The sequence below is a fragment of the Narcine bancroftii genome, chromosome 6 (assembly GCF_036971445.1).
Source record: "Narcine bancroftii isolate sNarBan1 chromosome 6, sNarBan1.hap1, whole genome shotgun sequence".
In the NCBI taxonomy this organism is placed as follows: domain Eukaryota; kingdom Metazoa; phylum Chordata; class Chondrichthyes; order Torpediniformes; family Narcinidae; genus Narcine; species Narcine bancroftii.
The window spans coordinates 242503336-242520309 of record NC_091474.1 but is presented as its reverse complement, the minus strand read 5'-3'; the positions used below and the strand labels follow the sequence as shown (position 1 = coordinate 242520309).

The window sequence follows — 16974 nt, the reverse complement described above, 5'->3', positions numbered from 1 at the left end:
CTTTTGCTGGTCCTCTGATGTGGTCACTGTCCCGTTGGGTTGTCTCCTCTGCCCCTCCTCCTCAACAGTGGGGTGGGGGGGGTGTTCTCCCTGTTTCTGGTGCCCTGCGCCAGTCCACTGCTCCCTCGGAATCTGCAACCCCCTTGTGGTAAGCTACCCAGCACAGGCCTCTGTGGTTGCAGGTTTAATTTAAAAAAAAACACTTTGACTCTTTTAACAGGATATTTAAAGCTTGTACAGATTCTAAAGAATCGGGACCAGACAATAGGACCCTGCGTAACAGTGCTCTGTCTCTGCTCCTCCTTCTCCCGGGTCCAACAGAGCCACCTTTTTTTTAAGGTGAGAGGGCAGTGATTCAAGAAAATATTAAGGGGCAACTTTTCCTCTGAGGGTTATGTGTATCTGGAAACAAATATGAGAAACAGGGTACAGTCACAATGTTCAAAAGACATTTGGAGAGGCGGGGGAGTGAGAGGGAGGGGAAGGGGAGTGGGAGGCAGGGGCAAGTGGAGAGGGAGTGAGGGGAAGAGGATGTGGGGGAGAGGGCGAGAGGGGCAAGGTGAGACAATATCGGGCAGAGGGAGAAGCAGGGATGGCGAGAGGATGTGAGGGGGAGAGGAAGAGGCAGGGCAGTGGAGGGAGAAGAAGGGGAAGGCAAGGGGAGGGAGTAAGGGTGAGTGGATGTGAGGGAGAGAGGAAAAGGAGAGGGCAACACAGGCAAGGTGAGATGATGTCAGAGGCAGGGAGTGCGAGAGGATGTGGGGGAGAAAGAGGCAGGGCAGCAGAGGGAGGAGAAGGCAAGGGGAAGGAGTTAGGGCAAGAGGATCTGAGGGGAGAGGGAGAGACAGGGCAGTGGGGGAGAGGTGGTGAGGGTGAGAGGCAGGGCAGCAGGGGAGAGAGAGAGGAAGGGGAAGGCAAGTGGAGAGGGAGTGAGGGGGAGAGGGAGGGGCAGGAGGAGAGGGTGTGAGGGAGAGGTGGGGGAGAGAGAGAAGCATATGGACCAACTGCAAGCAAATGAGTCCTGCCCAGAGTGCCAACCTGATTGGCATGGACACGTAGGATCAAAGGGCTGTTCTGTGCTGTATGACTCCAGTGCTGCCTTGTAAAATAATAAAGCACCTTATCAGAATGGTGAATGATTGCAGGGGTCTGCGATCCATACACACCTTTCCTGGGCCAATGTCCCCAGTATTGAAGTGAAACATGAAAGTCTGCAGATGTGATTGTAGTAAAAACGCAGAAATGCCGGAGGAACTCAGCCGGTCTCGCAGTGTCCATGGGAGGTAAAGCTACATGACCGACGTTTCAGGCCTGAGCCCTCCATCAGGGTAGGGGTGAAAAGTAGACAGGCTCCTGAATTAATCAGTGGGAAGATGGGGCAGAGGGTGGAGCACAGGCTAAAGGTCGTAATTGAACATGGTAGGAATACAGGAAAGGAGAGGTGACAATTGATCTGGGGAGGGGGGAGTGGCTCTGAGAACAGAGAGCGGGAGGGAAGGAGACGGAGGGAGAGGCAGACAGAGCTGAGGAGACGGGGATGGGGGAGTAACGGAAAATGGAATAAAAGGGGAGGAGGACAGACAAAAGGCCATAATGAAGAGAGGGAGAGGCTCCATTCAAAGAGTGGAGGGGAACTTCAGAAATAACAGAGTGGTGATATGGGAGTCTTCAATGTCCCTAATATTGACGGGCAGCTCCTTACCACAAGAGGGATGGATGGGGAGCTGAATTTGTCAGGTGTGTCCAAGCCTGACACAGTACATGAACCAGTTGACGAGAGGAGTGGCCACCCTGGATCTGGTGCTGAGTAATGAAGGGATTTCACAATGGAATAACCAAATGGAATGAAACACCATACTAAAGCTCTAATTACACTTGCTTAGACACGTAGGGCAGGCTGTGGTATTCTCGAGGTGCAACCAGAGACCTGAAACTCCTCATTCCCTTGTGGGAAGACACAGAGTGAGGGAAAAATATATATTTAAAATCCCCACCAGTGCAAAATGGACAGGCTAAACCTGAACGGGGTGGGGGTGGGGGGAGAAACCACTATCCTGGCGGGCAGGTTTGCTGAAGACATTGGGGAGGGTTTGAACTCGTTTGGCGAGGAGGGGTGGGAACCAGAATGTGAGGGCAGAGATTAGAGCAGATGGTGGGAAAGTTGATGGGTTTGTGAGGACGGGCAGTGGAGGGAGCGTAAATGGAGTCGGTTGAAGGGTTTGAAATGTGCTTATTTCAATGCAAGGAGTCTGAGGGAAAATGGAGAGGACAAAGATCATGGATCAGTGTGTGGAATGACCACGTGGCCGGTACAGAGACATGGCCGATGCAAGGACAGAATTGGCTGATGCAGGTACCGGGGTTTAGATGCTTTAAAAGGGATAGGAGGGGAGGTAAAAGATGGGGGGAGAGAATTACTGGTCAGGGATAGTATCACAGCTACAGAAAGGGAGGATGCAGTGAAGGGAGTGTTGACTGAGGCAATATGGGTGCCAGTCTATAGGCCCCCAAATAGTCCTCGGGACAGTGAGGAACCGATAAGAAAGTAGATTTTTGGAATGGTGCAGAAATAACAGAGTGGTGATATGGGAGTCTTCAATGTCCCTAATATTGACGGGCAGCTCCTTACCACAAGAGGGATGGATGGGGAGCTGAATTTGTCAGGTGTGTCCAAGAAGGATGCCTGACACAGTACATGGACCAGTTGACGAGAGGAGTGGCCACCCTGGATCTGGTGCTGAGTAATGAACCAGGTCAGGTGATACATCTCTTGGTGGGGGGGCATTTTGTTGAAAGTTAGGGTTAAGGATAACAGCAGACAAAAATGGTAACGCATTTAATTGGGGAAGGGCTCACTACGATGGGATGAGGCAGAAACCATGGAGAGTGAATTGGGAACAAGATATTCTTGGGGATAAGGACAGAAGTGATCTTATTCCCTCGCATGGGGCTCTGGATAGGTTTGTCCCACTGAGGCAGGGAAAAGATGGTAGGATAAGGGAACCGTGTTTAGCAAGAGGTGAGACAAAAAGGGCTCATTGGAATGATATGGTAGCCAAGAAGGAAGTTAAGAAAGGGATTTGCAGAGCTCGAAGGGGGCACGAGAAAGGCTTGGCATGTTGGATTAAGGAAAACCCTATTACATGAAGAACAGAAGGATGACAAGTGTGAAGGTGGGGGCGCTTAAGGATAAAGGAGGCCATATGTTCCTGGAGGCGGAGGAGGTTGGGGAAGTCCTAAATGAATAGTTTGTTTCAGGGTTCACCAAAGAGAGGGACCTTGGTCAATGTGAGGACAGTATAGAACAAGCTGATATGCTGGAACGTGCTAAGGTTAATAAAGAGAAAGTGCTGGATCGTCTTAAAAACTTTAGAATTAATACATCCTGGGATGAGTTGAGATACAGGAAGCGAGGGAAAGATTGCTGGCAAATGATCTTTGCATCCTCCCAGGTCACAGGGGAGGGACTGGAGAATGGCCAATACAGTCCCCTTGTTTTTTAAAAAGAAGGTAACAGGTAGAATCCTGGGAATTATAGACCAATGAGTTTTACATTTATTGGAGAGGATCCCTAGGGATAGGATTTACGAGTGTTTAGGGAAGAATGGTCTTCCCAGGGGTAGTTAGTATGGCTTTGTGAGAGGAAGGCCATGCGTCACAAGCCAAATTGAGTATTTTGAGGAAGTGATGAGGGTAGGGCCGTAAATGTGGTCGACATGGATTTAAATTGCTGTCTAATTTATACCCAATTAACCTATGTTTTTGAACGGTGGGAGGAAACCAGAACCCCCCCCCCCCCGAGAAAACCCACACAGACACAGGGAGAAGGTACAAACTCCTTACAGAGCGTGAGGGGTTCGGACCCTGGTCCCAATCGCTGGCGCTGTAAAGGCATTGAGCGTTATTCAGAAGGTTACGAGACAGTGGATCCATGTAACGAACCTCGACTGTGTGGATTCAGAATTGGCTCACCTGCAGGAAGCTGAGGGCAGTAGGTGGAACCTATTTTGCCTGGAGGTCAGTGACGAATGGAGATCCGCAGGGATCTCCTGCCCTTTGTGATTTATTTTTCATATAAATGACCTGGACGAGGAAGTAGGTCAGTAAGTTTGCAGAAGACTGGAGGTGTTGTGGATCACATCGAAGGTGCTCGTAAGTTACAACAGGATACAGACGGGATGGAAAAGTGACAGACAGAGTTCAATTCAGATAAATGTGAAGTGATGCAAACTTGATGGCAGATTCCATGGTTAATGGCCGGATTTTTAATGGTATGGAAGGGAGCCTAGGGTCCAAGTCCACACATCTCTCAAGGTTGCTGCCCAGGTTGGTAGGGAGAAAAGAAGGCTTGTGGTTCTCTGGCCTTCACTATTTGGGGGATTGTGTTCCGGAGTCATCTGGTACTGTTACAGCTCTGGTTAGGCCACACTTGGAGTACTAGGCTCAGTTCTGGTAACCTCATAACAGGAAGGATGCGGAAGCTACAGAGAGGGCGCAGAGGAGATTTGCCAGGATGTTTCCTGTGTTGGAAGAAGTGTCTTATGAGGCTCATTCAGAAAGTCAGGAGGGTCCTTCGCTGTGTGGATTCAGAATTGGCTTGCCTGCAGAGCGCAGATGGTAGTAGTGGACAGGAAGTATCCTGCCTAGTGGTCAGTAAGTTCGCAGATGATGCGGAGGCTGGAGGTGTTGTGGATAGCGTAGAAGGTTGTTGTAGGTTAGAGCAGGATATTGGCAGGAAGCAGAGTTGGGCGGAGAGATGGCAGATCAATTTCAATCTGGATACGTGTGAATTGATACATTTTGGAAGGTCGAACTTGAAGGTGGAGTACAAGGTGACTGGCAGGATTCTCCACAGTGTGAAACAACAGGGGGACATTGGGTCCAAATCCATAGATCTCTCAGGGTTGCCATTCAGGATGATGGGGTATTTAAGGTATGTCAGGGGCTGTGAGATAATGTTGCGATTCTGTAAAATTCTGGTGAAATCTCGTTCGGAATATTGTGTTCAGCTCTGGTCACCTCATTACAGGAAGGATGTGGCTGCTTCAGAGTGGAGGAGAGGAGATTTGCCCCATGTCTGGATTGGAAAACGTTTCTTTATGAGGGAAGGTTGACAGAGCGAGGACTTTTCTTTTTGGCCCAAAGAAGGATTAAAAAGTGCCTCAGTATAGGTCGACAAGGTTTTTAAAAATTTTTTTATTTAATATGTCACAATATAATCAATCTCTAACAATATTTACACAAATTTGTACGTATATATACAGAGTAACTTTTCCATTTTCTCCCCAACCCCCCTCCCTTCCACCCCCCCCCCCCAATAACTATAGAGAGAAAACAGAACCGAAAGAGAAAATTTAAAAAAACAAAAGGGAGCCTGTCCTTTAAATATTCTGCGATTCACGTTTTCCTCATTAGAAGCTGGCGGCCTGAGGTTGCGGTTACCAATAAAGTTTCTACATGGATCCCAAATTTGTTCATATTGTGTGTAATCATCTCTTAAGTTATAAGTGATTTTCTCTCATTTCTGTGAGCCACCGCTGTATTTTCAGGGGGGGTTTCCATTTTCCAAGTTATCATTATGCATTCTTTAGCTGCCGCAAATGCAATCTTGATATATCATTTTTGGAATCTGTTTAAATTTAATTTTAACTCTTTGTCTTTTATATTGCTTAACAGAACGTTTCTGGGTCTTTCGGTATCTTGTTTTTCGTAATTTGATCCAGTATTGAATTTAAATCCTCCCAAAATGGTTTCACTTTTGTACATGCCCAAGTTAAATGTCCCATTGTACCAATTTCTTGTTTCCAGCAGAAGCCTTTATCAGATACTGTCGGGTTCCATTCTCTTAATTTTTGAGGTGTAACGTATGGTCTGTGAGGCCAATTATATCGTATCATTCGATACCGGGCATTTATTGTATTTGTCATGGTTCCCACACATGATTTCTTCCAGGTTTCATTATTTATTTGTATGTTTAAATCATTTTCCAAACAGCCTTTGGGTCCATAGATTGCTTCATCTTTTCGTCTTGTAATTTAATATACATATTTGTAATAAACATAGTGTCTGAAATTATATATTCAAGGTTACTGCCCTCTGGCAACCTTAGATCATTTCCCAGCTTTTCCTTAAGTATGTTTTCAATTGATAGGTTGAAAATATTAAACCATGTGATATTCCATATTTATCTTTTAGCTGTTGAAATGTCAGTAGGTTATTGCCCAGAAAAGTTTTTTTTTAATTTCTTGTAATTCCTTTTCTTGACCATTCCTTAAAATTTGTTATTCCTTGTGAAAGGTATTAGTTGGTTTTGTTTTAGCAACATATTTGGTGTTTGATAGTTTATTAACTTTTGCTCTAAATATAGCCTACCCCATATTTTTAATATATGGTGTAGTATCGGTAGACTATGATGTTGTACTAACTTCTCATTTCACTTATAAAGTATATGTTCTGAAACACTTTCCCCAAGTTTATGTAGTTCCATCCTCAGCCAGGCCAGCTTTTCTCCTGCCTTATAAAAATCTGACAAGAATCTTAATTGGGCAGCTCTATGGTAGTTTTTAAAATCTGGCAACTGCAATCCCCCTTGTTTATACATCCCTATCACCTGTTCCAAGGCTATTCTTGGTTTCTCACCTTCTCATAGAAATTTTCTTATCTATTTATTCAATTTCTGAAAAAAATCCCATTACGGGAATAGGCAATGTTTGAAATAAATTGCAACCGTGGAAATATATTCATTTTGATACAGTTTACTCTCCCTATTAGAGTTATCGGCAAGTCTTTCCATTTCTCCAAGTCCTCTTGTATTATTTTCATTAACAGCTGCTAATTTAAACAAATGATTTAAATCATAATTTATTCTGATGCCTAAATAATGTATAGCCTGTACCTACCATTAAAAAGGGGATTCTTTTTTACGTTGTGTATAGTTTGCCATATTCATTCTCATTACTTCACTTTTATCAGTGTTAACTTTCTACCCTGAAGTCGCCCCATGTTCTTTCAAATTGGGATGTAACCTCTTTATTGATTCTTCAGGATGGGTTAAATATGCTATAATGTCATCTGCAAATAAACTAATTTTAAATTCTTATTTGCTTTATCATTCTACCTGTTCTTATCATTTCTGCCAATGGTTCTATTGCCAAGAAAAATAGGGGAAGGTGATAATGGGCATCCCTGTCTTGATGACCTTCTCAAATTGAAATAATCTGAAATATAACCATTGATTAGCACTCTTGCTTTAGGATTATCATATAGGGCTTTGATCCAATTAAATAATTTTTTTCTGGTATTTTAAATTGCTGTAGTACTTTGAAGAGAAAGCTCCATTCTGGCCTATCAAAAGCCTTCTCTGCATCTAGAGCTACTGCCCCTGTTGGTTCTTTGTTTTCTTGTTCTGTATGTATCAGATTGATAAATTTGCATACATTATCTGCTGGCCTTCTATTCTTAACAAATCCTGACTGATTTGATTTCACCAACTGGGGTAAACAATTCGCTAATCTATTTGCTAGTAATTTTGCGATTAATTTATAATCAATATTTAATAAGGAAATCGGTCCATATGAAGATGGTGACAATGGGTCTTTCCCTGTTTTTGGGATTACTGCAATTATTGCCATCTTACAAGATTCAGGTAAATTCTGAGTTTCTCCCACCTGTTTTATTACATCTAAAAAAGGGTTTATAAAAGTTTTGTAAAATTCCGTAGGGGATCCATCCTCACCCAATACTTTATTATTTTGTAGATTCATTAATGTGTTGTAAACTTCCGTAACCATCAGGGGATTTGCTAATTTACCTTGTTCTTCTGCATCTAACTGGGATAACATTCGTCTATTTCCTTATTCTTCTGTAGGACCTCGGATTGGTGTAATTGCTTATAAAAAAAACTCCTGAAATTTTCATTAATCTCTTGTGGTGCATATTAAATCTGATTATTTTGTGTCCTTGTTGCTGTAATAGTCCTTGTTACTTGCTCCGTCTTCAATGGCCCAGCCAAGGTTTTGTGGGTTTTTTCACCCAATTCATAGTATCTTTGTTCTCTTTTCATTATGTTTTTCCCTACTTGGTATGTTTGTAATGGATCAGACTTCAATTTTTTTTCTCCATCGATTGTCTTTTTTTCCTCTTTAACTTCTCCTTTCATTAAATCTTTCTCTAAACTTACTATATATTTTTCTATTTCTCGGTAATGTTCTTTTTTGATTTTAGTTGTATAACTTATTATTTGCCCTCTAATAGAGGCTTTCATTGCATCCCATAATATAAATTTATCTGTTACAGAAATTGTATTCATAACAAAATATATTTTAATTTGTTGTTCTATAAATTGCCTAAAATCTTGTCTTTTTAACAAGATGGGGTTAAGTCTCCATCTATATCCTTTATTAGGAGTATCCTCCAGAACAATTCTCAGCCGTAAGGGTGAGTGATCTGATAACAATCTTGTTTTATATTCAACATCTTGGACTCTCCCTTGTATTAGGGCAGAAAGTAAAAATGTATCGATCCTGGAGTAAGTCTTATGTCTGATAGAATAATCTTTATCTTTTGGGTGTTGTTTTCTCCATGTGTCTATTATCTTTAAATCTTGCATGGAACTTACTGTAAATGTAGCTGCTTTACTCTTTTTTGTATTTTCCCTGGTTTTATTTAATTATGGGTACAAGCTCAAATTAAAATCTCCACCCAATATGTCCTTGTGTATCTGATAATTGTAAAAAAAAATCCTTCTGTGGCGGCCCACAACCGCAGAGATCAGGCCGGTGCAATGTGCGGTAATAAGCAGCACCAAAACTCACTAACCCAACCCCTAGCATAGCAAACCGGCGCGGTTGGAAGCTGGGGCAGTACAAGACCAGCAGCCCCAAAGTAGCTGCCCAGCTAACAGAGCAACACCAGGCTGGGGAAGAAAGGTATTCACATTCATGAATGTTCCAGCCTGCTTTTGTTATTCATGCGCCTGATGTCAGCCAATTAACCAAACAGTGGGAACTCCAACTGTATAAAAGGAGCATTTCCAGCCTCAATAAAGTCAGAGCTTAACCTCCCACACTGCCACTGTGTATGTATCTTCGTAGCAGACAGCTACACTGCATAAATTTCTGATCGTCATCATGAGGTCCATATACATTGAATAAATTCCAGGATTCCAAGTAGATGGGGCATACTATCGTAAAGTACCTCCCAGCCGGGTCTGTAACTACTTTTTCTATTTTAACAGGCAAATTTTTATTAATTAAGATAGCCACCCTCCTAGTCTTTGAGTTGTAAGATGATGCTATCACATGACCCACCCAATCTCTCTTCAATTTAAGATGTTCTTTTTCTGTGAGATGAGTTTTCTGTAAAAATGCAACATCTATTTTTTTCCTTTTTGAGTGATGTCAATAACCTTTTTCTCTTGATTTGGTTATGTATTCCATTAATATTAATAGTCATAAACTTCAACGTATTCATTCTGTTTGCTCATGTTTTTTTAAATACCACCCTCTCAGACTCTCCAACTTCTTTTCTCCCACCACATTTCGAAATTTAACATACATCTTTCTATACATGTTGACACAAGGACCCTGAAAAAGTTAAAAACCAAAAAAAAGCATAAAACTGTAAAAAATAAAACATAGAGAAAACCCCCTCCTTGTTTTTTTTTTGGATTATATGTAATTTGTTTGTCTTTTTTCCTTGATGTCAATACCATTTTCTTAGCTTGTTCTGTCTTAAGCTGCCATGCTAGGATTTTGTGCATTTTTTCACCTAGTTCATAATATTTCTGTTTTGTCTTCATTATGTTCTTCTCCACCTTATATGTTTGTAGTGTTTCATATTTTATTTTTTTATCCGCCAATTCTCTTCTTTTAGTTGTATCTTCCTTCATTGCTAATTCTTTTTCTATATTTATTATTTCCCTTTCCAACTGCTCTGTTTCCTGATTATAGTCCTTCTTCATCTTGGTTACATAACTTATTATTTGCCCTCTAATGAATGCTTTCATTGCATCCCATAGTATAAACTTATCTTTCACTGATTCCGTATTTATTTCAAAGTACATTTTAATTTGTCTTTCAATTAATTCTCTAAAATCCTGCCTTTTAAGTAGCATGGAGTTTAATCTCCATCTATACATTCTTGGAGGGATGTCCTCTAACTCTATTGTCAATATCAAGGGTGAATGGTCCGATAATATTCTAGCTTTATATTCTGTTTTTCTTACTCTATCTTGCATACGAGCTGATAACAAAAATAGGTCTATTCTTGAGTATGTTTTATGTCTACTCGAGTAATATGAATATTCCTTTTCATTTGGGTGTTGTTTCCTCCATATATCCAAAAGTTGCATTTCTTCCATCGATTTAATTATAAATTTGGTTACTTTGTTCTTTCTGTTAATTTTTTTCCCAGTTTTGTCCATATTTGAATCCAAATTCAGGTTGAAATCCCCTCCTATTAATATGTTCCCTTGCGTATCTGCTATCTTCAAAAAGATATCTTGCATAAACTTTTGATCTTCTTCGTTAGGTGAATATACATTGAGTAGATTCCAAAACTCCGAATATATCTGACATTTTATCATTACATATCTCCCTGCTGGATCTATTATTTCCTCTTCTATTTTAAATGGCACATTTTTACTAATTAATATAGCTACTCCACTTGCTTTTGAATTATACGATGCTGCTGTTACGTGTCCTACCCAATCTCTCTTTAATTTCTTGTGCTCCAAATCAGTTAAATGTTTTTCTTGCACAAATGCTATATCAATTTTTTCTTTTTTCAGTAAATTTAGCAGTTTCTTCCTTTTAATTTGGTTATGTATTCCATTAATATTTAAGGTCATATTGTTCAACGTAGCCATTTTATACTTTGTTTATCTTCCCTTTCCGTTTCTCCATCATTACCTTTCCTTCTTATCCATTTCTGTTTTCTTGTTTTGAACCCTTTATAAGACAACATTCCTAAAACATCAAACATTTTCCTTATTCTCCTATTTAAAACTTCTTTAGCCCCAATCTCCCCTTCCCCTCCTGAGTTGTCCTTTATCCCTTGTCGGACAACCACATCTCCCCTCTCCATTTGGATTTGCGAATTCACTTGCAAGCGTCAGCTGATTTTGCAGTGACGGTAACTCCTCCCCACCCAGCCCCCCCCCAGAAAAGATTTCACTTTTCATATGTAACAAAGGTCACTCTTTTAATTCCCTCCTTATTCCCTCTATTCCATTTCCTTCCCTTATTAATTCTTGTCTATACTATCTATATTTTCCTCTAAATACGGATACATTCATGTATGCACATTATACATATACACACATATACCTCTTTACCCACATACATATAAATCGTGGTCATTTTTACTCTTATTACATATCTTCATCTCTCTGGTTGTTTTGTAGTTGTTCTGCAAATTTCCTTGCTTCCTCTGGATCCAAGAATAGTTTTTTTCCATAAGATCGTTTTCGATGTATTGAACTCCTTTCTCCTCTTCAGGAGTTCAAAATTTATGTGTCTTTTTAGTTCGCAGTCTTTTGTACTCTCGTTACACGTCTTCCTCCCTCAGTCTATTTTGTAATTGTTCTGCAAATTTTCGTGCTTCCTCTGGATCCGAGAATAGTCTGTTTTGCTGTCCTGGAATAAATATTTTCAATACCGCTGGATGCTTTAGTATAAATTTATACCCTTTCTTCCATAAAATCGGCTTTGCTGTATTGAACTCCTTTCTCTTCTTCAGGAGTTCAAAACTTATATCTGGATAAATGAAGATTTTTTGCCCTTTGTACTCCAGTGGCTTGTTGCCCTCTCTTACTTTTTCCATTGTCTTCTCCAGTACCTTTTCTCTTGTAGTATATCTTAGGAATTTTACTAAAATAGATCTTGGTTTTTGTTGTGGTTGTGGTTTAAAGGCCAATACTCTATGTGCCCTTTCTATTTCCATTTCTTGCTGTAGTTCTGGACATCCTAGGATCCTAGGGATCCAATCTTTTATAAACTCTCTCATATTCTTGCCTTCTTCATCTTCCTTAAGGCCCACTATCTTTATGTTATTTCTTCTGTTATAATTTTCCATTATATCTATTTTCTGAGCTAACAGTTCTTGTGTCTCTTTAACTTTTTTATTAGATTCCTCTAATTTCTTTTTTAAGTCTTCTACCTCCATTTCTACTGCTGCTTCCCGCTCTTCCATCTTGTCCATTTTCTTTCCCATTTCTGTTAAGGTCATATCTATTTTATTCATTTTCTCTTCTGTGTTGTTTATTCTTCTTCTTAAATCATTAAATTCCTGTGTTTGCCATTCTTTAAATGACTCCATGTATTCTTTAATAAGAGAAAGTATATCCTTTACCTTGCCTTTCCCTTCATCTATTTCACTGTATTCTTCCTCTTCTTCTTCCTCTGGGTTGGCCATCTGTTGTTTCTTTGTTGCCCTTTTCTTCTCTTCTTTCTTGTTTTCATTGTCTTCTATGTTCTCCTCTTGCTGCAGGTGTTCTGCAGCTGTCATTGCCGGCTGTGGAGATCGACTCCCCAGCTGGTCGCCCCTCCCGTCGGTGTGTTTTTTTTCATGCGTGGTTGCGCACTTTTACTCGGCTCAGTGAGCCATTTTTGTAGTCCAATTTCTACCGACCTGAGGGAGCGGGTTTCTCTCTCTACCGCGGGCCTCTTCGAACAGGTAAGGCCTTCTCCTTCTTCTTCCGTTGTCTTCTCTTCCTCTCTTCTTACTGTTGGTTTCGATTTTTCTTTTTTCGTCGCCATCTTCTTTCCACCTTTATACTCACTTTACTTTAATTTTTATTTTTGTGCCTTTGTGTTTTCCTTTTTTTTTCCGACTTTTCTGGAGAGGGCTGGAGTTCACCGTCCGGCCACTACTCCATCACGTGACTCCTAAAAACCCCCTCCTTGTTGAGTTGCCCTTGCTGACCTATGGGACAACCACAACACCCTGAACATTGCGGGCTGCAATGTACACCACAATTATCAACTGATTTCACAGCAGACCATACCTCCCCAGACCCAGCCCTCCCCCAGAAAATTTAGAGCATATTTTCTAAACACTTAAACAAAGTTCTCATATAATCCAACTATTAATCAACTGGTTGACCTCCAAACATTTTTACATATATATTGTCTTTAACTGTCTCTTTGCTCTGTCCATCACTCTCTTCCTTGTTGAATATTTGTCAGTTGTTCAACAAAGTCTCGAGCTTTTCTTGGGTCTTTTGTCCATCTGGGAAAAATATTTTTAACACTGCTGGGTGCCACAAAACAAAATTATAACTTTTTTTTTCATAATGTGTCTTTTATTGGGTTAAATTCCTTGTGTTTCTTTAAAAGTTAAAAACTTGTATCCGGGTAGAAATATATCTCGTTCCCATTTATATTCCAATGGACCTTTAGTTTCTTTTGGCCACCAGCCCAAAAAATAATTATTTCCCTCGTTGGACACCTTAATAACTTGACCAGGATGGAGAGTACGTGGTTTGCTGTACCTGTGGCTTCGGTGCCCAAGCTCTGTGAGCTCTTTCGATTTCTATTTCCTCCTGGAGTCCTTCCATCTCTGGAACTTGTGGGGTCCATTGGTTTAGAAATCCTTTTATGTCCGTACCTTCCACATCTTCTTTCAGGCCCCATTATTTTAATATTATTACGCCTACTAAAGTTTTCAAGGGTGTCAGTTTTCTGGGCCAAAAAATCCTGTGGCTTCATCACCTCTTCAATCCTTCCATCTGAGACAGTCACCCATACCCCTCATTGCATTTTATGATCTGCTTCCAGCACATTCTCTATTAATGCTGGCTCCTGAAGTTAATGTTGATGTCATCACTCTCATTCGATTGCCAAAATACTTTGTGCCTCCTGTTTGTATTTTGGCTTTTACCTTTCATTTTCTTCTGTATCCTCCTTGTCACCTCCAAGTCTTCTGCCTCATGCTCCTCACTTGACGAATGGTCCGTATCTCCTGCTTGGCTTGTCATCGGGCAGACAGGAGCTTGCTGCTGGCGATGGCCCTCTCCAGTGTCTTGACTGGAATGCACAGGGGAAAACGCTAATGCGCATGAGCAACCCCCTTTCTTTTTCAGCCAGCCGTCGCTGAAGCCCGCCCCGTGCCCTCCCCCCAATGCTGCTCACCTGCCAGCTTCGTAGCACGGGCAGACTACGTGACCCAGGACACGGATGGGTAAGACCTTTTTTTTTAAACTTTCTGGTGATTTCTTAGTTTCTTCTTTACGACTCTTTCCTTCTTTGGAGCCATTTTCTCTCTTTTTTCAATATTTATGTCGTTTCCTGTATTTTTTTTTCCCACTTTTTTTTAAGTTATTCTCCGGGCAGCGCTGGTTTCACCTGACCAGTCGCTATTCCATCACATGACCACCCCCGAGGTCTACAAGGTTATAAGAGATGTGACCAGCCAGCATCTTTCTCCTGGGTGAGATTAGCAGCACCAGAGGGGACAATGTGCACAAGTTGAGTGGACATGTCAAGGGTGTTTTTTTTTACACAGAGTGGTGGGTGCCTGGAATGCATTGCTGGGGTTGATGGAGGCTAGTACAATAGGGACATTTAAGACTCTTAGACAGGCACATGAAGTAGGGCCTTCACTGTGCTGTAATATTCTATGCAACATTCCTACTAACTCTGGAAATATCTGGCTTATGACTGCTCAGAGGAATGTCTGGGATGGTAGTTGAGAACCTTGAGATCATGGACACAGAAGCCCTACGTAACCAGCCAAAGGGACGCAGCATTGGTAACCTCCTGCCTTACCTGAGGAAGAGTGGAGGCAACTCATCCTCAATTCTGAAGCCACTGCCATTGAAAGGAAGAGGATTCCCCATTCAAGACCATGGTGGGTATGATTATTTCTTGCAGGTCATCTTTGGAAACTTTCTCAAAGGCCAGTAGAAATATTGTAAGTTGTCATTACTGATGGGATGTTTATCACAGTTTAACCATTTCTCAATCCCATCTGTCCGTCCTAGGAATCTACCTTAACCAGTTTCAAGTGCTCCTCTTCCGCGGCATCTCTCCTCCCAGTCAATCCTCAGCATCCAAGCTTTCTCGCCTCTCGATGAAAGGCTCGGGCCCAAAACGTCAGCCATTCTTTTTCTCCCACTGGCGTTACTGGGGAGGGGGAGGGGGGTTGCGGACCATCCTGGGTGACACCAAAATGACTGTCTATAAAATTTTGGTGCAGTGTTTCAGCAGAAATTGATTATTTTTTATAAGAAGTATGTATCCCTGTAGTTCGTTATAACAAAAACATTTTTCGTGAGCCCCGCTTACATGTATCAATACACCTCCAAGGCTAAAACTTGACGCACATTTACTTTTTGTACCTTCTAATGTGCTCCAGTCAGAGCTGTTGTTATTACCCAATGACAACGACACTTTGAATCCCGTGGTTCTGTCTCCACACGCCACAGCCACGCACTGTTGTTTTAGTCAAATTTTCTGTTTCAATATTGTGGACGTTAGTATTTGTGAAGTTTAATCAGATTTTTTTGAGACTGAAGTCGTACATCAATATACAGGAATTACAATTTAAGAATGTTAGTACAAAATAACGTTACTAAATTATTAGGGGGGAGTGGGATACCAACCCCAGTTGTGGGGCTCCCACCGATGTGAGTCAAATTGCTGAGGAGTTCCCCCAGCAGATAGATTTTTGCCCTAGATCACAACGTCTGCCACCTCTCTGTGTGTCTCCAATTTCAAGTTTCCTTCTGGCTCACGTCCCCCTTGATCTACCTGTGACCCCTGGTTTCAGGGCCACCGACTCTAGAACATCAAGTTGTCAGGTGGCCTTTTAAAAGAGGCCAGCACTATGACGTTCACAGATCCTCACTGAGAAATATGTAGTTGTGAAACCGATGGATGTCGGTCGTCAGCACAATGCTAATTACTGTGGCAGCAACCCAGCTTTGAACCCAGCACTGTCTGCAAGGCGTTTGTACCTTCTTCCTCCTGAGGGTTTTCCCCCGGTGCCCCGCTTTCCTCCCACCCTCCAAAAAGTACAAGGTTGTAGGCTAATTTGGGGTGTAATTGGGCAGCATGGGTCCATGCTATCTTAATGTGCATCGACCACAGAACAGTACAGGCCTTTCGGCCCTCGATCTTGTGCCAACCCATACATTTCTTCCTAAAATAAGTACTAAACCCTCCCTACCCCATAATCCTCTTCCATCCATGTGTCTGTCTGTCTAAGAGTCTCTTAAACTCCCCTGATGTTTCAGCCTCCACCACCATCCCTGGCAAGGCAATTCCAGGCACCCACAACTCTCCATGTAAAAAAAAAGTCCCTCTGATGTCTCCCCTAAACCTCCCTCCCTTCACTTTTTACATATGTCCACTGGTGTTTGCTGATCCTGCCCTGGGAAACAGGTGCTGGCTGTTCTCTCATAATCTTGTACAACTCCATCAAGTCTCCCCTCATCCTTTTTCGCTCCAAAAAGTCCCAGCTCTGCTAACCTTGCCTCATAAGACATATTTTACAATCCAGGCAACATCCTGGTGAATCTCCTCTGCACCCTCTCCATAGCTGCCACATTCTTCCTGTAATGAGGTGACCAGAACTGAACACAATACTCCAAGTGTGGTCTCACCAGAGATTTGTAAAGTTGCAACATGGCATCTCTATTCTTGAACTCAACCCCATTATTAATGAAGCCCAGCATCCCATAGACCTTCTTAACTATCCTATCAACCTGTTCGGCACACTTGAGGGATGAATGGATTTCAATCCCAAGGTCCTTCTGTTCACCAACACTCTTAAGTAACCGAACCTGTACTCAGCCTTCTACTTTGACCTTCCAAAATGCATCACCTCACACTTAGCGAGATTAAACTCCATCTGCCACTTTTCTGCCCAACTCTGCATCCTGTCTATATCCCCCTTGTAACCTTCGACAACCTTCAGTTCCATCCACAACTCTTCCAACCTTCATGTCATCTGCAAACTCAATGACCCATC

The 16974-nt window shown here is 41.8% G+C and overlaps 1 long non-coding RNA gene across 1 annotated transcript; it reads left to right on the top strand.

The window, feature by feature from the left end:
• The first annotated feature begins 2248 nt into the window (after positions 1-2248).
• LOC138735569 (uncharacterized) lies at positions 2249-7569 on the top strand. Its single transcript, XR_011339780.1, has 3 exons — positions 2249-2353; positions 5030-5180; positions 5328-7569. It is a non-coding gene; the product is annotated as an uncharacterized lncRNA (long non-coding RNA).
• Positions 7570-16974: the final 9405 nt, after the last annotated feature.